Source organism: Lissotriton vulgaris, chromosome 5 (assembly GCF_964263255.1).
Source record: "Lissotriton vulgaris chromosome 5, aLisVul1.2, whole genome shotgun sequence".
In the NCBI taxonomy this organism is placed as follows: Eukaryota; Metazoa; Chordata; class Amphibia; order Caudata; family Salamandridae; genus Lissotriton; species Lissotriton vulgaris.
The window spans coordinates 1,679,137,729-1,679,160,783 of record NC_141693.1 but is presented as its reverse complement, the minus strand read 5'-3'; the positions used below and the strand labels follow the sequence as shown (position 1 = coordinate 1,679,160,783).

At 45.5% G+C, this 23,055-nt stretch overlaps 1 protein-coding gene across 2 annotated transcripts in view; it reads left to right on the top strand.

Moving 5' to 3' along the window:
• Positions 1-23,055, top strand: part of MAP3K3 (mitogen-activated protein kinase kinase kinase 3) — a 1,347,292-nt gene that overhangs the window by 121,771 nt on the left and 1,202,466 nt on the right. The gene's annotated exons all lie outside the window — the stretch shown is intronic.

Genomic DNA, 23,055 nt, shown 5'->3' with positions numbered 1-23,055 from the left:
TTACCATCCAGCCCATCCATCACCCCCAGGAGAAGAGCAAGAGGACTAAGGGGAACCATCCAGCCCAGTATGTCACTCAGTTCAGTTGCAATTGACGTCCATATTTGGAAAGGATGGCTCAGCAACAGACCATCTGGTAAGTCAGCTGGTTCTGCCTCACACCATGGGCATTTTGGGAACAGGAGAAAGCCCGCTTTGTGTAGCCTCTCAGTGAAGATAGTAAATTTGAATGAGGTGGAGCCTGGCCGATACAGTTAGTACCCGAGGGGCCATTAGTGCATCTCTCCAGTCTTCCTCCTCTAAAGGACCAAGCCATTGTTCCAAGCGGGTCCTACGGGAGTCTAGTGTGGGCGGGGTGTTGTTTATCAGGGATCAGTAGATTGGGGTATTCCCCCTTTCTCCAGATTCCCCATGAATAGCTTAGCTTCAATTGGACTGAAATCTGAGACGGCCTTGTGGTCAGTAATGTGGAGGGCAAGAAAACGCCGCAATTGGAGGTATTTTGTAGAATTGAGTAGACTTTAGGGAATATGTTTGCTGCAGCTGTTGGAAGGAGAACACATGCTCACCCTTCCACACATCTCCCCAGTGGCTGATGCCAATCCGGTCCCATTTCTGAAAGCCCTCTAATGACCCAACCTCCCTCAGCCAAGTGCCATGCCAGAGGGGTGCCTGTTTTGTAGTTTTGGCATCCCAGTGAGTGTGTCGCAATGCAGACTGCCACGCGAGGAGGGCCGTTCGGGTAACAGCGGGCAAAGTGTGAGGAATTGGAGCCCCGTATAATATGGCCTGAATCTGGGAGAATCCGAGGCTTCCTAGTTCATGCCAGTAGGGCGGATCCAACTATCCACCATTGAACCAGTCATGGATCACCTATAGGCGGGTGGCCACGTATTACAGAAAGGGGTTTGTCATCCCCATACCACCATCATATGGGGTCCGTTGGTAGTGCGTGAGGGCCAGCCGCATCCTCGTGCCACCCCAGAGGAAAGTCGTCATTCAGTCCAGCCCACGGACCGAACTACAGGAAAGATGAAACTAATTAGCAACTCCCTGGTAACCAGGTATGTGTACAGGTTTGGGCAGCCACAGGGGAAGATATGAGGCTGCGTTGGCTGCATTTGGTTGTAGAACTTTCCATTCAAGAAAATAAAGAAGATCCATTTTGGAACATTGACTGAGTTTGAGTGTATAATTGACCAAAGGAGAACTTATTACGATATTGGACTACTGATCTTCACACTTTTTGGACATGAGAAATGGATTACAATACCATGTGATCAATATATGTGATCAAGGGACTACAGATATTTATGTTAATCAAGCGTACTACCTTATCTTATTGTGTTTATTACAGGCTCTGGATTATTTATACTAGTGACATCACTTCTGAATTAGAATTGACATTGTGGTGCTCAGGGAGGATCCTCTTTTTTTGTTCATACAGGGAAGATGAAGCGGGAGATTCTGGAGTAATATAGGAGGTGGGGCAGAACCATAATTTTGAACAGGGTGATCCTACCGAGGGGGTTGAGTGGAAGGGGTTGCCAGTGCTGAAGGTTGTCTTTTGTACATTTTGAGCAGTGGGCTGGATCAGGTCAGCTCTGGGAGAAGGGCCACCCAAATACCGAGGTATTTGAATGAAAGTCTCTGTAGGGGAATGTGGTTGTTTGCCAGTCTACGCATTCTCACGAGGCATGAAGGGGCACTATATGAGATTTAATCTAAGTTTAGACGTAGGCCCAACGCGCCCCAGAAGGATTGGAGGATCTGGAGGGATCTTGGTCCAGATTGGGCCGGGTCAGCCTGAAAGAGCAGGACATCGTCTGCATACAGGGCGATCCGGTCCTCATGGGAACCATGCCAGCGCCATCTCTGAGTCCGCTCATCAGCCAGTATGAAACAAGCCAAAGGCTCTATTGTGAGAGCCAATATGAGAGGGGAGAGTGGGCACAAGTGTCTGGTTCCCCTCCTGATGCGTGACACCATTTTAACAAGCCAAAGAGCGCAATGGAAGCAAAGCCAATTAAAACAATACATATTTATAACAATGCACAACAATACATTGCCCTATCAATATGAAATGTTCACTACATAAAACCATGATGGAAGTAATACTTACCATCTGGTTGCTGAGCTGCGAAGAAAGAGGAGGTGAGGCATCCTCAGTGTGTTTATGTACTGGAGAGGGTGATTCTGATTGGATACAAGGAACTCTTAAAATTTTAGGTAGAGCCTACTAGATAGCTGTTAATAGGCATTTTGTGGCTTACCATGAACATAGAGGGGCTTTGAGTCTGCCCATTTCTTACCATTGGTTGGATTCCCTGGACACTCATTTTCCTGCATCGTATTCATGTGCCAGTTTGTTAAGCTTGTGTTTGGCCCTCCCATAGAGCATTTACTCTTTACTGTGTGTGTTTGCCTGTAATCTGTGCTCAATATCAGGGAACTATTTGTTTCTTTTGTGTAAGGTGAAAGCATGTGATTTCGAGCAATCTCAGTTTTTTATTTTTTTATTTTACAGAGTTTTATATAGCGTGAACTTGACCCGGCTTTGGGTATCAGAGCGCCTTACATAGCACCAGTTGCGTTACATGAGGACACATTCATTTTCGGTAGGCACTGGGAGATTAAGTGATTTGCCCAGAATCATAGGATGTTCAGCGTCATTGCTGAGACTCAGACCTGGTTCCCCTGGTTCAAGCTCGACCGCCCTAGCCGTTAGGCCAACTCTTCGCCCCTAGCTGTTTCACTAACTACTTGCACTGCCCACATGAGTCAGTTAATTAATGTGCCGCTGGACTCCTCAGACTGTCCTCACTCTCCTGCGAGCTGTTGCTTCCTGCTGGATTAAATCCTTCCCTATACTTTTGTACGTTCATCCTCATCTTTTACCCAGCCCTTTCCCGTGACATCCACATGATGTGCTTCAGGACCTGTATAAATGTTTTAGGACTGAAGAACAAATTATTACGTTTCCACATTCAGTGTTTTCCATTGTTTTGTAGCGGCAGCTGAATGCTGTAGTTGGTCAAATGTTTTGTCAACGTACATCCTCTGAAGAACCTGTTTGGATTTACACATTTTCATGCCAGGAAGTAGTTGTGCCATGTTTTGTTTGAGATATTTTGTCTAGGGCTGCATAGGAATCACAATAGTCAATGGCAATAATGTTCCAACCAGCCTGAAACTAAATGGGCCTACCGGGTATGGTTGGGCTGTGGCAGCACATCCTGCTCTGAAAGGAGCCTTCTAATTTGTAGCCTTCTAGGAAACCTCTAGGGTTGCAGAATGACCTTTCTGGCTCCGATTCATTCCCTGGTAGAAATTCTGAAGGAGAGCTGAGTCCACCAGGTATGGATGGTTTCATGTTCTACCTGACCCATAAGGACAATGTACTGGTTGGAATACAAGACAAGGAATGGGATCCACCAATGACTTGAATAACAAATCAATGACTGAATTATGCTTTTATGGCTGTCTCTTTTGCTTCCGTATAAGTTATGAAAGAAAGAAAGACTGAACTATTCAGTCACTCACCGTGTAATGCATGTATGCTTATGCGGGAGCTACAGACTTCCCTGATAGAGTAGCTCCAAATTGTTTTGGAATTGCAAATGTAGCTCAATGTGAGGATTGTGCCATTTTACTACAATCTTTGCCCATATGAACTTTATGTAATATGACCCTGACTGATTTTGTTTACATGTGTTCTCCTACACTGTATACCAACAGCTATTGTTAGCCTTTCATTAACATACACATTAATGGTTTGCTGTTTTTATTTCACATCTTTAATTCTTAGGTCTCCAGTACAAACATTTCCCTTTCTTTTTCATCCTTCCTCTATCTTTTTTTATCCTTCGTCCACTTTTCTTTTCTTTCTCTCACTACTTTTCTTTCTTTTTCCCTGTCTGTCAATCTTTCTTTCTCCTTCCCTGTCTATTTCTCTAAAATCATGGCCTCCATTTCTCTCTCCCTCCCTATCGTTCTCCTCCTCCCTTTTCTTTCTCCCTTTATCTCTTACTCTCTCCCTTCCTTCCAACCCTCTTTTTATACCTCACCTACTTCACTTTTATTCTTTCTACTGCCCCTTCTCTTCTCCCTATCTCCTATGGTCTCTCACTGTCTCGATTCTTCCGAAGCCCCTCCCCTCTCCCTCTTCCACCTCCAGTCCCTTTTCTTGACTTCTCCCTTTCTTTGATTGTTTAGCCTCTTAAAATAACGCTCTATGGCTCCAGAGACATATTTATTTTAGAAATGTATGAAGCATTTTGCTTCCATGTCCCCCCGCACTCCTTGTCTTGCTTTGTGTCCTTACTCCTCTCCTGCTGTGTTTCTGTGTCGTCCTTCCACCCTCCCTATGTTGCTTCCATGACCTCACCCTGTTTCATATTGGCCTGCCCTTCCCCTGTTGCTTTTGACCCCCTCCCACCTTTTGCTTCCTCCCCTGTTGCATCTGCTCCCCCTGCTCACTTTTAAGAAATTTTCAAATTCACTTTTGTTTGTTTTGTTTTTAGTTACTGATCTGGCACAGATCAATAACTTAAAAATAAAAAATAAAAAAAATAGGAGCTGCGTCATTTTGTAATCATGTGCTTATGTGGTGCGTTCTCCAATAAAAATAACCCAGGAGGCTGCGTAAAACTTTTTTTTTTACATTTTGTTTTAGTTTAGCCATGCTGCACAACTTTGAGGATGCCGTGCAATGTGGCTAACAACAATTGGCACAGCTAATAGGGCACAAAGACTAGACCAATTGCTTTGCAAATGACTGTTTGCTCTTTCAAAGACTCTTGATGTTTGTAGTGTTGACATTTTTTTGATTAATGTTAAGCTATTGTTGATAGCTTCTAAGTTGAATTAAAGAAGAAAAACTATGCATAATATTTGTCTCTAGTCCTGTCAAAAAACTGCTGTGCTGTCGCTGGTATGCATGAAAATATCAAATAGCATATTTACATTATTGTACTGTAGCCATCATATCTGGGTGTGGGGATAAAGTCCTCAGGGGATGCTATTCTTCTGAATTGGGTGTAGAGATTCCTATAGACTTTCCTACTGTGTTTTATGCCAATACATTAGACTTAAATGAATTTTGAGAGAATCTAAATTTCCAGTAATTCTGGTAGCATCATCTTGGCCTCACCAAATGTTATGTTATGTTAATTAGAACATGTAGAGCGGTCGTTCACCAACCGGTTTCTTGGTGCTAGAATTTTTCCTTTCCATTAGGAGTTACTAGTTAGAAGGTCCAGATCTAGCTATAAGCTTGGGTGAAGTGCCAGGTCTTCAGAATCTTCCTAAAGCGAAGGAGGTCTGACGCTAGCCTTAATGGGGGTGGCAGAGCATTCCAGAATGTAGGTCCTAATATTGAGAAACGTGACCCTCCTGTTCGTTTGCATCTAAAGTCTAGTACCTCTAATAAGTTCATGTGCATGGATCTTAAGGTGCATTGGGGGGTGTCCTTATGGATTTTTGAGGGTAAGTAATTTGGGCCAGTCCCGTTTAAAGCTTTAAATAAGATACAGCTGGTTTTAAACATGGAGCCCTGCTCCACTGGGAGCCAGTGCAGCTCTTTTAGCAGTGGTTTAATGTGACATTGTCTGCCTTGTTCTATTATTCTGGCTGCCTGGTTTTGTATTAGCCGAAGACGATGTATCTGGTTGTGCTGAAGGACTAGGTAAATTGAGTTGGCATAATCGATTTTTGATAGGATCAAGGAGATGATGATTTGGATGCACGTCTCTCTGCTAAACAATCTTTGGATTTTTCTCAATATCTGTAGTTGAAAGAGGCAGGCGGAGGTGACCGCTCCAATCTGCGTGTTCATGTTAAGATCTGAATCAATGTCTATGCCTAAGCTTTTTTTATCAAATTTTATAGTGCGGGGGGGGGAGCCTAGCTCAGTAGGCGGGGGACCAATGCTGAAATTCGTTGTCGGGAATGATGATTTCAGTTTTTTCTGCATTAAGTTTTAGTTGATTTTTGTTCATCCAGTTCATGAAGAACAACATGGTAATTTTGAGGAATTCCTTGGAATCTGTAGATTCGTTTATGGGGAAGACCAGCTATGTATCGTCAGCATAGTTGTAGATTTGAACTCCCATCTGACGAAGCGTCACAATGAGAGGGCAGATATATATATATATATATATTAAAGAGATGCGGGGATAAGAATGAACCCTGTGGTTCTCCACATTTCAAGTTTACAGTGCCAGTTTTATACGGAGAGAGCCAAACTGACTGTTTCCTATCCGCAAGAAATGATTGAAACCAATTCAGGGCAGTACCACTGAGACCTGCTGCAGCAATGCTGTCCACCAAGAAGTCATGGTTGACAGTATTGGAAGCTGCTGACAGTTCCAGGAGAATGAGTGCTGTCTGCATCAGCCTTTCCCTTAAAGTCATCCATGACAGATAGAATAATGGACTCAGTAGCTACATGTGTCTTCAGTACTTTGGCCAAGAAGGGGAGGAGGGATATTGGCCTATAGTTGTCCAGCCTCTGGGGGGGTCGACTCCTTGGAATAATCACTGCTTCTTTAAAGACTTGTGGAACTATCCCTTGGGTTAAGGAAAATTCAGAAGAGAGAGAATGGTCTCTGGAAATTCTTTAAAGATGGATTGATTTTTGTATTTTAGTATTAAATGTTTTTATTGATAATCATAAGAACAAGATACAGTAAAACTACAAAAGGGGCGCGGGTCAGTCCAATGACCTACCCATAGCTCAGTGTAGCGAGAAGGTACAAGACATTAGCCATGTCATGAGGCAACCACGTTATACACAGCAAGCCGCCTACAACCCGGCCGCGTCATAAACACAATGAGGCTAGAAAGCGTCCCCCATACCCATCGCCATATTTGCCAGGTGAGGAGGCGTGTGCTCTTTATCAGTACTACGCAATCTGAGTCCGACCAGCCTCCTCTCTCGCACCTTCCTGATGCCATAGCACCCCAGAGTCAACCTGAGGCACATCGCACCCCAGTCACCTGAAATAATCAAAAGGAAGAAAAACCCCTCCCAAACATTCCCATCCCGACCCAAAACCCAACAAACCCCTTCCCATCCCTGTAATGCCTCCCTTCCCATCCTCCCCTACCCTCCTCCCCTATTGTCCATGGTTCTCAACTACTCTCTCCGTTGGTCTCCTCCCTACTTCGGAGCTGGGTCAGTCCCTCTCACCTCTGGTTCGATCTCCGTCAACCTCAGTAGTCGGAGATATTTCGGACAAGTTACCTCCCTAAACTCAGAAGCCAGTAAGGATAGAAATGGCTTCCATAGTTCGGCATAACGAGCCCCCTCCATCCAGAGGCGGTGAAGCCAGCCCTGGTATGTGGGGATTTGCTTCGTTCGCCAGTGTGCCACAATATTCTGTATTGCTGACCCCAGAGCAATGGCTATCAGTCGGCCCCTTCGGGATTTTAAGGGATAGGTCAATGCATTAGGTAGCCCCAGGAGGACGTAGGCGGGAAAGCGTGGGATATCTGTGTCGAAATGAGTGTCAACTTCTGTTAATATCTGGCCCCAATAGTCCTGTAAACATTGACACTCCCAGAGTATATGAACTAGCGTGCACACTTGACCGCAGCCACGCCAACAAAGAGGGTCCTTGCGGCTGTCCATTTCATACAGGCGCTCAGGGGTATAATACCAGTAGGTCGCCACCTTCGTGAGTGTATCAGTAAGTCCCATATGGTAGGCCGAGTGGCGCGCCCTGTAGTACACCCCCTCCCATTCCTTGTGAGTAAGGGATCTCCCCAGTTCCCGTTCCCATCTCGCCCTGCCTGAGTTGTATGTGTATCTGTGTTTGTGCATGAGCATTTTATAGAGGTCCGAGATCAGTTGTTTGTCCCTGGAGCGGGTGATCACCCAATGCTCAAAAGCCGTCAAGCGCCTGTCCGCCAAGGACCTCACCTCTGTGTTGATTGCCCAATGTCGGACCTGCAAGTATCGGAGTCTCTCGGATTCGGGCAGGCCGAACTCCTGACGGAACTGCGGGAAAGGAACCGCACCCTATGGGCCATAAATATGATGGAGAGCACGACAACCGGCAGGCTTCCAGAGTGCAAAAGCTTTTTCATGCAGTCCCGGTTGAAAGTCCGGGTTCCCGATGATGGGGGTAAGGGGCGAACGGAGAGTGGTAAGTTCTTGACTAACCCCCACTCGATCCCAGATTTCCAGCGGTACACGTGTGATAAAGGACGAATAGAGATTAGGGGGTCTATGTTCTAGACGCATAAAGGGGATCTCCTGTAGGGTCCGTCCAGCGACAGCCTGGTCTTGAAACAACCAATGCCTCCCGGATTCCCATCTGACCCATTCCGCCAGGAAGCGCAACTGAGATGCTTGAAAATACGTTGCCAAGTCCGGGATCCCTATCTCGCCCTGTTCTTGTGCCAGCATTGCTATCCGCAGTTTCAGGGGGGCTTCCTCCCGTTCCATATAAACTGGGATAGTTCCGACTGCATCAATTTTATCCAGCCTCGCGGGGTAGCCAGGGGGATCGTGCGGAAGAGGTATAGTATTTGTGGAAGAACCGTCAACTTGACGGCCGCTACCCTGCCCAACCAGAATAGCGGGTAATACCTCCACTGCCCCAACTCGCGTCTAATTTTCTGCCTTACGTGGGAGTAATTGATCTCTACGGAAGTCTGTAAGGAAGGCGCCAGTTGTATCCCCAGATACGGGACCGAGTCTGAGGCCCACTGTATGGGGAACTCCGCCTGCAAGCAGGCACGCATGTCCGTCTCCAACGACAAGTCGAGGGCCACCGACTTAGTCATGTTCACTTTGAAGCCCGAGACCCGGCCAAACTGTGCTAGGTCAGCAATGCACGCCGGAAGAGAATTCCGGGGCTTGGCTAGTGATATCAACACATCGTCGGCATATAGGCTATGGTGTGGGCGTCGCCTCCGAATTTGATTCCCTGCACCTTCGGGTCTAACCGAAGTAGTTGCGCGAGAGGCTCCATATAAAGGGCAAACAATAGGGGGGATAGCAGGCAGCCCTGTCTGGTGCCCCGTTCGATCCTGAACCTAGGAGACGTGCAGCCATTGACCCGAACTGTGGCAGAAGGGAACTTATAGCAGTTCAATAACCTGGTGCGGAATTTGGGTCCCATACCAGCCTTCACTAACACCCTCTCCAAATAGGGCCAGTGAACCCTGTCAAATGCCTTTTCGGCGTCTATGGCCAACATCATGTATTCGCCTTCCGTGCGGGTGGCTTTTTCTAGAAGGTCGAAGGCCCTTTTGGTATTGTCAGAGGTCTGTCGTCCGGAATGAATCTAGACTGATCTGGATCGATCAGTCCCCCCATGTATGGTCCCAGGCGGGAGGCGAGGATCCCGGTGTAAAACTTGAGATCTACGTTTAGGAGAGATATGGGTCTGTACGCTCCACACACTGCGTGGTCCTTACCCGGTTTGGGTATCACAGCGATAGACGCCTCCAATAGGACTCTCGGGATCGCACCCTCCTCCGCGAAGGAGGTAAAGAGTCGGGCAAGTAGTGGGGCCACTTGGCCACAGAATGTTTTATAAAAGCTCGCCGGGAAGCCGTCCGGGCCAGGAGCTTTACCCAATTTAAGTCGAGAGATGGCCGTGATCACCTCCTCCGGGCGAATGTCTCTCTCTAAGCAATCAATCTGATCTTGTGTCAAAGCAGGTAGGGGGATGGCCGCCAGAAAGTCCGCCTCCGCCTCGGGATCAGGTGGATCAGCTGTATATAGGTCCGCATAGAATGCGCTGCAGGCCCTTCTATAGCGTGATCTCCTGTTGCGGTTACGCCGTCCCGCCCTCGTAATTCCCTTACTTCCCGTCTCTGCGTGACCTCGCGTAACTTATGCGCCAGTAGGCGTCCGCATCTGTCTCCGCCCGTGTGGTACGCGTGGCGCAGTCGTAGGGCTGCGTATTCTGCCCTATCCAGATCTAGGGCAATTTTCAACTGCCGCCATATTCTCGGGGCCCCGTCCTCCTGTGTATCTGTTCTAATTGCCTGGTCTGTCACGTGAGCTCATCTCTTTTGGCCTTACGTTCTGTGTTCTCTGCTGTCGAGACAGAAATAAACTCCCCTCTAAGGACAGCCTTCAGTGCGGCCCACTGTGTTGCCAATGTAGTGTCAGCGTTACTGTTATGAGTAAGGTAGTCCGCTATTACGCTTTGAATTCTGGAGGCTACTCCTTTCCTATTCAGTAACGATTCTCGAAGGCGCCATATTCTACGAGAGGGATGCGCCGCAGGCACAGACAGACTTACCGTAACCGGTGCGTGATCGGAAAGGGAAGCCGTACCTATGTCGACGCTAGTGACAAGCGCTTGGGTAGCCGTGGAGACGAGCAGGTAGTCTAGGCGCGCATATGTTTTATGGGCAGCTGAAAAATACGTGTAATCCCTCTCCCCGGGATGGAGCGTACGCCAGAGATCCACCAATCCCAGATCCCGAACTCGGGTCAAGCCCGTGGCCATGAGCGCTCCCACCTGTGTAGTGCGTTGACAGGACCTGTCCAATACATTGTCAAAAACCAGATTCAGGTCTCCGCCCAGCACAAGGTGACAGTCTGTCGTGTCAGTGATGTCGGTGAGTGCTCTGTGTTGGAATTTTTCTTGACCTTCATTGGGCCCATAGATCGTGCCAATCGTGTAAGTCATGTCCTCCACTGCAAACCTGTATACCAACAGTCGTCCTTTAATTTCAGCAGTTTTGCCCAGCACTTTCCCTCTAAACTTTTGTGCCACCAGAATTGCCACCCCCGCCTTTTTGTCAGGGCAGGAGGAGAAAAATTGGAGGGGGAATCTGCAGGATCTAAGCCGATGGCAATCCCCGTGTAGAAGGTGTGTCTCCTGTAGGACACAAATGTCCGCTTGGGACTGTTCTAACTGGAGCAGGATCGCTTTGCGCTTAACCGGGTTGTTCAGACCCCTCACGTTTAAAGTGAGGATAACTATATCATCCGTCTGCATCTATAGGAGTGTGACCATGACCCTGCTGTGTTAGCAGCTTTGTGTGCGCCCCTCAGGAGTCCAAGACCTAGCTCACCTTTCTGAGCCCAAAACCCTGGAATAAGGACCAACCCTTCCCTTAAGTGAACCATGGACCAAACACTCAACCCCACCCAGTGCCCCTCCCCCCTCCCTCCCCTCCTCCCCTCAACTGCAAACTTTGGTAGTCCATCATCTAGAGATGAAAAGGAAAAAACCCAGCACGGGGTAGTCTTACTAGTTTGTCCGGGAGCACTCTCCCGCCAACGGCCGCGTGGTTTGAACGGGTAACTATGCCACCAGTTCTTAGTGGGTCCCTCACCCCGTGGGGTCAGCACCACCATGTATGGCCACTGCCTCCAGTGCTGCACGTTGACCCGCTGCAATTTCCGTCGCTGGAGGTTTCTTCACTCTTTTCCGCCGCCGCTGCTGGCGCCATTGGGGCCTGTGCTCCTCCGTCTCTGACGTGGCTCTCTTGACCTCGTCTTCTTCCTCCGGTTGTTCAATTCCCAACAGACGGCAGGCCTCAGAGACCGACCGGAGCTGGTATTGTTTGTTCTCCAGCCTGAAGACCAGACTGAAGGGGTGTCCCCAGCTATATGGAATGTTCTTCTTTTGTAGGAGGGACGTGACCGGTTTGAAAAGACAGCGCTTGTGTAGCATGAGAGCCGCCAAATCCTGGAAAAGCAGCGGCGACGTCCCCTGGAACGAGATTGGGTGCTTGTCGTGCCTTCTGCAGTATCTCCTCCTTGGTGCGAAAGTCCTGGACACACACCAATATGTCTGGAAGGGGCGCCGTCGACGCTCGGGGAGGCCCCGTTCTATGTGCCCTGTCGAGTTGGAGGGTCGAGTCCAATGGGCGCCCCAGCACATGACTGAAGAGTTCTCTGGCATAGCGAAACGTGTCCTGGGTGGCTCCAGACATGGCAACATTGCGAATACGGATGTTGTGTCGTCTCGAACGATTCTCCAAGTCCTCCATGTGAAGCTGAAGATCCACCTGCTGGTCATGCTAGCGGATGATTTCTTGCTGCAGGGCCGCCAGTTCAGTGTCTTTATTGTCACTTTTGGTCTCAAGGTCTGCCACCCGTTCCCCTAGGCCGTCCATCTCACGCCGGACTTCCCTAATTTCGCTGCCAAATTCTGTCTTGAAGTTTTGGATGTCAACCGGTAGGAATGTAAAAAGGGATTCCAGAAACGCTTTTGTGATGGGCTCTGATCCGTTGTCCATGCCCTGCTCCATTTTCTTTGGGCCTGGGACCGCAGTATCTTTCTGTGGGGGGGGTCTGTGTTTTCGCAAAGAGGTCTTTCACCGTTTTTCCGTGGGTGCCCCTGCCAGCCGACATCCTTTAACCCCGTTAAGCGTTCTGCTCGGCTGCTCTGCGCCCCCGAGCTGTAGGCCTAGTATCCCTCCCTGCCGCACCTGCAGGGCGATTCCGGTCCGCCGCAGTATCCGGGGCCCTCGGCTCGCCACGTCTGGCGCGTTAGTCTCCCTTCGCCTTGCCAGCACCCGCTCTTCGGCCTCTCGCACCTGGCCGTGTAAACTCCGGGTGATACAGACAAAGTGGTCCCAGAACAAAGAAGGACAATGTAGAGCAATAGCAATCGATTATAAACTGAATTCAATAGAAATTAGCAACATTGTTTTTATTCACAACAAGCAGATGCAGTCAATTGCAAGTAATTCATAAAATACAGAAATATATAAACACAATTAGCGCCCCTAGATGAAGGGAAGGGTCAGGGTGGTGATGGAAAAGTGTGGGAGAGCTGGAGAGTCCTACCCAAACAACCTGAACAACAAGAGGACCAACTACTTGGACTAAGACCACATAGTACTTTTCAACCTCCAATCAGTCACAAAACCTTGGATTTATTTGAGAACATAGTGAAACAGGATCTTACTAACATCAAATACGACAAAAAACACACGATAAACATTACCCAAAAAGATTACGACACATTAAAAAAGATATCAAGAAACCACCAGATAACATGTACCAAAGCGGACAAAGGGGGAGCCCTAGTGATCATGGACCATAACATGTACGAATCCAAAGTAATGGAACACATAATGGATACTCAAACATACATGAAATTGGAAAAGAACCCCACACAGGAGTACATGACGACTTTGAAAAACATTATTGACAAAGCCCACGACAATGGCACAATAAACGACAGGACAAAGAACTTTCTTATCAAGACCAATCCCAAGAGCCCCACATTAAGGATGGTACCCAAAATACACAAAAACCTCATGGACCCCCCCATGAGACCCATAGTCTCAACATGTGGAAGTATCCATGAACCGATCGGACAAATACTCGACAAATACCTACAACCAGCAGTACAATCAATGAGAACTTACACAAGAGACACCACAGATTTCATTTCCAAATTGAACAACGTGCAAATCAATCCTGAAGACAAACTGATTCTATGTACCGCGGACGTACGATCCCTCTACACTTCCATACCACACTCTTTAGGCATAGAAGCCATCGAAAAAACCCTACTGAACTCCACCATAGACAGTCAATTTCAATCGTTCTTGATGGAACTCATGCTCTTTACCTTATACCAAAGTTATTTTAAACACCGAGAAACTTGGTATCAACAACTGGTGGGAATGGCCATGGGCAATTCTGCGGCGCCGGTATACGCCAATCTTTTCATGGAACAATATGAAGAAACCCACATCTTCAAAAAACCAGAATGGACAGAGAATCTAGTGCTACTAACACGATATATCGATGACATCTTCATCGTGTGGAAGAACTCTAGCGAAAAATTACAAGACCTATTGACACAGTTCAACAATATAGATGAACGCATATAAATCACGTGGGAAATATCGGAGGAGAGCGTCAATTTCTTAGACGTCAGAGTAACCATTACCCAACAGGGATTTGAGACAGACCTGTTTGTAAAGCCCACCGACAGAAACAATATGCTCAACTACACGAGTTTTCATGAACCAAATTTAAAAAGATACCTTCCATTTTCACAAATGGCTAGAGCCAAAAGGATCGTATCAAACCCTGTGAAATCCACACAGACAATTGAACGAATTGCCACCAAATTCAGGGACAGAGGATATCCACCAAACCTGATTGATGAATCAAAACGGAAAATTTTGAGCATTGACCGACAAAAACTGCTACAACCTGGTCTTAAAAAACAACAGACACGTATAGTGGTAGTCTCCAAATACTCTACAGCTACCATGAAATTCAAACGAACTATATACCAACATTGGTCACTACTCAATCTGGAACCGGATTTCAACCAGATCTTTTTGGAACCCCCATTATTCGCATTCACCAGAGCCCAGAATTTAGGTGAACTGGTTCAACACAAACCCATTGTGACTGTCAAACACACTGGTACCAAACCCTGTCTCAACTGCGGGAATTGCAATAGCATAATAAAGGGCAATACTATCAACCACCCTATGAAGGGTAACACAATCAAACTACAAGTTAATGCAACCTGCGATTCGAGCAACGTAATTTATGCCCTCAAATGCCCCTGTGGGAAACTGTATATCGGCAAGACCGAAAGAAAAATCAAAATTAGATTAACAGAACATAAGTCTAATATAAGATTGAAAAATACCAAATCTTCGATTGCCACCCACTTTGAAGAACAAAAACATAACATCTCGCAGCTAAAATTCATTATACTGGAAACTGTTGCCAAAATTGAAGGTAGAGATAACACCAAATACCTCCTGCAACGAGAAAACACCTGGATCCAAAGACTTTCCACACAGAAGCCAATGGGCCTCAATGATAGAATCAAACTTTCTTGCTACCTATGAGTGTTGCCCATGGAGCCGTAAAAGGCTTCCTGCCGTTATTCATTTTATGCACTGTAGTCCAAAGTTTAGTTCTATGTATGTAATGATTCTAACCCCCCCCCTATTGTTTAACACGGGTCACATGTCCCCACCGGACACTGTTAATACTCACCTGTATTCTATTTTCATTATTTACCACACCCGCTATATTAACATTATACTTGACACTTTCGGGCACTGCATGAAACCCCATTTTAATTTCACTTGGTTAATCCTAATCGTCTATCACAGTTTCCGAAGCCAGACCACATACGCGAGTCTGTTTTCATTGTCTATCACCCACGTGATCGTCACACACGTAACTGACCAAACGCGGCAGGAAACGCTTCGCGTCCTGACCGGCGTTACGAGCGGATGAACATTGAAGTCTAACCTCCGTCTTTACCAGGTTAGTGGACCGTATGAACCACTATAGCACGATGGCTTTTTATTAATTTAAACCAAGACTTACGAAACGCGCCCTTTGCTTTTTCAGCATATCGGCACAACTCGAATATCCACAGCATACGTAAGCCATAATGAAAGCATGGTTTTGTTTTTGTTTTTAACACGGGCAGACAGCAGTTTTTTAAGGTGATCCTACAATTGATACACACCACCCCCTCCCCCCACACTCCCTAGTGTTTTCCCAACACCACATACCCATGACGTTTTATACCTATCACCACTTACACCTTTTCCCTTTAACTTTGTTACAGTACCTTTTCCCTGATGAAGGGGCAGTATATAGCCCCGAAATGCATTGGATTGACGCTAACCATAAAGCCAATATGTTGAAAATGGAATAACTTACCATACTAAACATGTTTATGAAAAAAATAAATATGAACAATTTACAATGAACAAAGTGTGGAACCTCTGTGAATCATAGAGGAATTACAGTGTGCACCCAAGGATGGGACCAGTGACCCACTGATCCTACAGTCCATGGTTATATTTCAACGTCGTGGGACACCAGACGTCACTTGAGTAGCACCTAAACTTAATTAAAACGCCTAAAATTTCACCAACTTGCTGTGCATCTACCCAAATAACTTGACAGAGCTGGACAAGTGACACATTAATAGTCCGTTTTAGCCTCAATATATAAAAATGGCATATGACCAACGGTTCATAAATAAATCAAGACAACCTCCTGCTTCAATGGAAAAAGCAAAAATGACAAATAATGGCAGAAGCTGAGAAAAGGGAAGGTGTGTCGACGTTTCGACCCAAAATCGTTGCAGGTACTGACTATGACCTTGCTATAGGGTCTTCATCAGGACGGTGGAGAACCAGGTGGGGCAAACAATCTGGACAGAAAATAATAAATTAATCAGTTATGGTCATAACGATCCATATGTGTCTTATAAATAATTGTAATAGGTCAAAAGGGTGGTTACCAATAGGCCGTGTGAAGTCCGACTGTGGTAAAGACAAAGGGGCTCAAAAGGCATGGAACATCAGAGGAAGGGGAAACTGCAGTAAAATAAAATGAGGAAAGCCAAATCTGGCAGTTATCCAGAAAAGCCTGAGTATCCATTAATTATGTGTATTCAGTAAAGGAAAATGACTCACATTTATAAAACCAATAGATGACTGGGGCGTCTGAGTGACGGAGGCAGATCAGTCCTGTGTAGGAGAAATATAACAAACGCAACCCCGTCAAGTTTGGTGAGAAAAATTAAGATGTATGGGAAAAGCCATGTAAAAAAGGAAAACTCACAGTCAAACGACAACGCCAGCCAATTGTAGATCTGGGGAGTCAAAAAATGATCAATTACCCAGGGTGTTAGCAAGGTAATGATAAAGCATGCAGAGTGGATACATATCGTCATAAAAAGTACCTGTTAAGAACAGTATTACTGCTGAGTATTTACGGAGTCTGTCGCGTAGGTACGGATCCTAAAAGACAGCAAGGAGGAGAACCGTTATGGGCCAAGCTGTTCCTCAGATGTAGACAGAGAAGCCGAATGGTAATTTAGTCCTATCTAGATCGAGGCTTAGCATACCTGAATTATAAGCCTCGGAAGATCTCGATGGGGTTAAGGAGAATGGCGCCGTGAAAGCCTCGAAGGATCTCAATGGGGTTCAGGAGAATGGCGCTGTGAAAATGATCCGCCGAATTAGTCCGGATCCTGCAAGACACAGATAGCCAATATTAGCCGATGTGTGTCTCAAATACGGGCGTGTAAACTCCAGGGCAACCGGTCACTTCCACACACTCCTAGGAGGGTCACACACTCCACCGGGCACTCTTGCACCTGCTGCAGTCGGCCCCCACGGTGTCCTCCTCCCCTTTTTCCAGCTCTCGGGCTGGTGGGCACCGTGCTCTGGACTCACCGAGAAGTGGCCTCCGATTCTAGACCTCCTCTGATTCCTCGGACCGCCGGGCCGCGTGACCCCGGTACAGCGCGGGCACCCTCAAGTGGCGTCGCAGTCCCCACCGGGCATGCGGGACACAGGCCTCATGCGTCTCCGTCGAGTCACCACCTATATCCCTGGTAAGGCCTGTCTGTAAGGGGTGCTCCCTCAGTCTTTAGCTCACTCTGCCGCCTCGTGGTCCTCCGACTCTCCGGTCGGCTGCCAGGGGCCCCCGCACACCAATCACACTCCAGGCCGCCTCCACCGCACCACCGGCTGCTGATCCCGTTCCCCGGGACCCTCGGCGCCGCACGGCGTCTCCACAGCTCCCCCGGGTCTCCGAGGCCCCGGGGACTACCTCTGTTTGTTCTTGGCCGCCGCTGCAGGATTCAATGCGGTTCACCTTCGGGCGCTCCAGGCGCGGGATATCAGCGGCCTTGTGTCCGCCTAGCTCGGGGCCGTGCAAATTTCATTTCAGCCTCCTCTCCTCCGCTCGGGGCCGGGTCTCGTTCTCAGCGCCGTGGGGGATGGGCGCCTCGCGATCTCCGAGCGTTAGGCGACTCGGCGCGCGCGGTGACTTTCTCCTGGTGGGATCTCCGGACCCGTTCCGCTGTTCCGACAGTCCGCAGGCCCAATTCTGTGGGCCCCGGTGTGCCAGAACCGGTGCTATAATACGGCCATTGGCGGGAGAAGTGGACTCACACATCTGCTCTCTCCTCCATCTTGACCACCTTTACCGATTTTTGTATTTTAGGTGGACAGACATCATTGGGGGAGCCTGATTTTATTATGTTTAGGTATTCCAAGAGTTGATCTTGGCCTATACATGGGAGAGTGGTCATGGTGTCATTGTTAGTATGTGCAGACTAATTTTCCACCCTCTTATGTTCTGTATATATGGATTCCTGAATAAAAAAAAGAATTTCAATGAAGAAATTACTTCAGTCGTTGCATAGTTTCTGCGTGGCGGGGATAGGTGGGGTTACATTATCGGGTTTAGATAATTCACGTACTGTGTTGAAAATATCTTTGCTTTTTTTCATTGAGTTTAACACCTTGTTGGAGAAAAAAATAATAATGTTTGCCTCCATAATAGTGTTTTTGTCGATTTTAGATCTTCCGTAAACCATTTGGGTGCTTCACGTCCCCTAATGCGTGACGTTTGAGTTTTTAGGGGGCATGAGAGTCAATAGCCTTCCTTTGCCAGTCTGCAATTTCTCTCTCCAGGTTATCAACATTATCCTTGCTTTCAGGAGGCTTATATTTTAAGGTGTCACATAATGATTTAAATTAATGTGATGCCAGTTTCTAGATGGTACGTTTTTGACAGAGTGTAATTTTTGGTATAGAGATGTCGCCTACTGTGAACCTGATTATGTAGTGCTCGGACCATAAACGGGGTTGTATTTCTAGGCTTTGAAGGGTGAGATTGATAGACCATGCCTGGTCGAGAGTGTGACCTTTAATGTGTATGGGTGCTTAAATATGTTGTCATAGATTCAAACTTTGTAAGGCACTGGTCAATTCCCTGGCACTATTTCCTCCTGTTTCTTCATTAGCCCAGTAATTTAAATCACCAATGACCAGGACTTTGGAGAAATCGATGTTCAAAGATGCAATACAATTTGCAAACGTTTTGGGAAAGTTTGGCATAGCTATGGAAGGTCTGTACACAAGTACACATATCATGGTACTGTCTGGAAAGTCTAGCTTAAAAACTTAGCTGTCCACTAGTTCTATCTCTAGTGCAGAGACCTTATTGGTGGATGGTCCCTTTTTTATGGCAGCAGCCAAATCCCCCCCGCCTCCTTCTACCTGTCGTTCTATTTGATCATAGGAGATAGTCGTTTTCTGGGAGTGCAGCTAGGATGTCAGGGGTAGATTCTTTTGTCAGCCATGTTTCTGTCATGAACAGTATATCGGGTGAACCAGTGTCCAGTAGGTTGAACAGTTCTAACATATTCTTGACGGCACATCTGGTGTTTAAGTACAATGTATTTAGTTCCTTTACTGATAGAGTTCTTTTTGGGCAATTGGGTGCAAGGATATGGTTTGGGATTTAGCTAGAGTCTCTATTCTTACCAGACTCAAGTGACTGACAAGATCGGGAGAGGCCAAGTTTGTCTAGTTCGATTTTCTCCTCTTGGAAAACAACTTTCAATGACTTGCCCACGTCCTTGACCCTCTTATACAATAGGGATGTTGAGTTCCTCACCCCTTTATCTCATTGCTTAACATGAGGGCCTGGTTCTACTTGGAAATAATGGAGAATCAAATGGCGAAATTGTTTTTACTGTGCTTTTGGTGATGTTCTGTCTTTTATATTCTTTTTACATGTATCCGAGTAGATTGCGTTAAGTACTAACTTTCCGGTTTTATAGTGCACTTGAATAAGCCTGCTGAGATTTTTTCCTTAGCAAATACAGTGGTGCGGTGTTACTTTCATGGCTTTCTCCATTTCTTAATTTTCCTGCTCCTCAATTTGGTGTTGGTTATAGTTTTGTATTAGCTGAGGCATAAACCTTTTCAGCATGGGTCCTCTTGTGGCATAGAAGACTGCTTTCAATTGTAGTGTTCACCTTTGCAAGAAGGATTGACTAGGTTCAGGCCTTTTCAAAGAACCTTAATGGCTTCCACAATGGCAATGTTGTTCTGCAAACTCTTTCTTTCTTTATTCTAAATGTTTCTATAGATTTCTTTTAAACCAATAAATTATCTTACCTGTCTTTCAGTCTAGATCTGTGCCTCTTCAATTCAAGGGACGTTACACAGTCTAGATGTTTGAAAGATTTTCAGGTATTAGGTTGTAAGGCCAAACTCTTTCAGACTTTCTAATATATGTATCAAATGTGGTGGTCTTACATGAGGAGGTGCAGCAGGTGAAGTCCTTATTACCTGGTAGAAAGGCTCCTGCATTTATAAATCCTTTGACATCAGAGGAGGTCAAGATCCTTTAAGACATTTTTCCCATTCGCCAAGCATAATGGGAGCATTGATGGGTCCATAGGTAGGTCCCCGATTGCACTCTTCTAGGGCCGTAACATCGGCTACTCCATATACATTTCTCATCTTCACACATTTCCCAGCTGATTGAAAAGGACAGACCGCTGAATTACTGTGTAGGAAAAATCATCTATGGAATGTTTTTGGGGCTCTTAGTCTTGTTTACTCCCTTCATAAGACCCACTCGCCACATCATCATCAGTCATCATATGCTGTGCCACCATCACACGCCAATAGTACTAGAAGGAATTGAGTGTAGCAGATGGCGAAGCTCTTGCATAAAGGCTAAGACCAAGTGCATGGAGGGGTATATTCAGTGCACTCCGAAACCACTCTCTTTCAAGAATGTTTTTTTTGCAGTCCTGTCTGCATAACGGATAATTCCCAACCAGTTACTAAGGACGAGCAACAACTAAGAGTACCAAAATCATCAGAAAGTTAATGTTTCTAGGTTTTTCTTTGTCCTTGGACCCATTTTTAAATATTCAGACTCTTTTGGAATACGTGATATCCATTTTCAAATGTAAATTCAGATTTTGGTTGCAGGGTATCTGGTTTACATTTTGTGCTATAGAAGTTGTCAATTCATTAAATATATTGGATTGTCATAATGGTTTTAATTTGACTAGCATATGATCATAGGTATTGTTTAGGTCTGATCTAAAGACTTTTTTAGCTGTTTCCTCAGATCCATGTTTTCCAGATACAGAGGCTCTCAGTAACCACTCTTTTGCCATTTGTGTGTTCAGATGTTGCTCAAATAAGATAACCTCCCACCACAGCACAAAATATAGGTTAGTGAACCATACATCTAAAAAATTGTTGTACATGAATTAATCTTTAGACGCTTGTATTTCCAAATGATTGCTAGTCCCTATGTATAGTAGGGTGTTGTGAACTATTTCCAAAACACTCGACTGTGCAATGTTGACTCACCAATATCAACCAGCTTTGGTATATTTCTTTAATCTTCCACAAAATAAAGTACCAGATATGTACATGAAAATGTGTAGGTTGAAGCCACATCCCATCAGCTTCATGATTGACATATCGTCTTCCCCAAATTAAATTTTTTAGATACTTGTAGTTGCCAGTCCCTGTGTTTGGTTAAATGTCATTAACTATTTCCGTAATACTCAAGACATTGTAAGTTGCAATGTTGACTCATAACTATCAATCAACTTTGGCATATTTCAATATTGTTATTGAGTGTATCTGCCAAATTTATAAGTTAAAGCCACACTTCTTTAGTTTTATGATAGACAAATAGTTCCCTATAATTTATACTATTGCAACACTTCTACTCCACAGTGACTGCTAGTCCTTATGTATGTATTTTCTATAGTTGTAATGTTAACACTATCGGTCAGCTCTGGTATATTTATTTATCCGTTAGAAAAATTAGCACAAGGCAATAGAGTGGCAAGAGTGTATAAGCAAGCAAGTGTTTTGGTTGAAGCCATATACCCTCAGGTTTGTGACTGACATTCAAACAATGGTATTTGTCTTGAGAGGGACCTCTAGTAACAACTTTAGGAAATTCAGCAGCTTTTCAGCTCTTGCACTTTTCCCGGATATTAAAGTAATCCTGGAGTAGTTCTGTAGTTGCCATTCTCTATTGGAGTGCACACCCTAATTCCTCAAAAGAAAGGAAACGTTTAATGGTGGAAGTCAGTTCATGGCAACTGTGATCTTGTAGTAGTTAATATGTTTATTTGTTGCAGTTGTTTGAGGAAAACGTGGAACTAGGTGTGAAGCAGTGCTTTATGTATTTTCTCAAGATATCAATGTTGCTTGCTTTTTGCATCGCGCTCTCTTGAACGTTTAAGTAGATAACCAGGAAGGGCTATGACATCATTGTACTTTTCTGTGAGGCTCAGTTGGTAGTATAGTGCAACAAACTTTCCATCTCCATTACGCTCTTCTGTGAAGATCTCTATTGGTACAATAGCACAACTACAGATATTCATCCCCATCGTAATGTTCTGTGAGGACCTCAATTGTTAGTATAGCACAACTGCAGTTTTCCATCACCATTGCACTCCTATGTGAGGACCTCTATTGGTAGTATAGAACAATTTACGCTTTCCATCTGTTTAGCTATAGAGGGCCAATTGTAGGTGACTAAATACCGGTCGGTAACGCCGAAATTCTGTAAATTTCAGCGTTATCGACCGGTATTTAGCCATTCCTAATGTAGGTAAAGAATTGGTAAATAAGGAATCAGTAAATACCGATTCCTTATTGCTCTTGCATTTAAGGAATTGTTAATACCGATTCCTTAAATGTAATGTGGGAAGCACATCAAACAGTGCTTTTGACCCCTAAGAAATCGGTAATTACTACCAACTTCAAGTTGGTGGTAATTACCGATTTCCCTTCAAAAATAACTTTTTTGTTTTTTGTTAAGTGCCATGTGGCACATATTCATGCCCTTAGGGCATGTATGTGCGCCACATATGCACAGATGCACATTTCAGGGGTGCAACAGGGTGTCCTTTGACACCCTTGAAAGTGCTCCCGCTATTAGCGATTCAGTAATACCGAATTGCTAATAGTGAATGTCTTCACATTCATTCCTATGGGCCTCCAAGCCCATAGAAATGAATGGATAAGTATACCTTATTACCGAATCTCAATTACCGATTCGGTAATAAGGAATATTAAGGAATCAGTATTTTTTACCAAATCTTTGACTACATACGAAATACCGATTCCTTAATAGCGAATCGGTAAAATTCGCTATTAAGACATCGGTATTTCAGAAATACCTACATCTGGCCCATAGTGAAGCAATTATCAGGCAATTCTATTCTCCTTAGGGAAAATCTCTTGGCTGTATAGTAAAACTGCAGC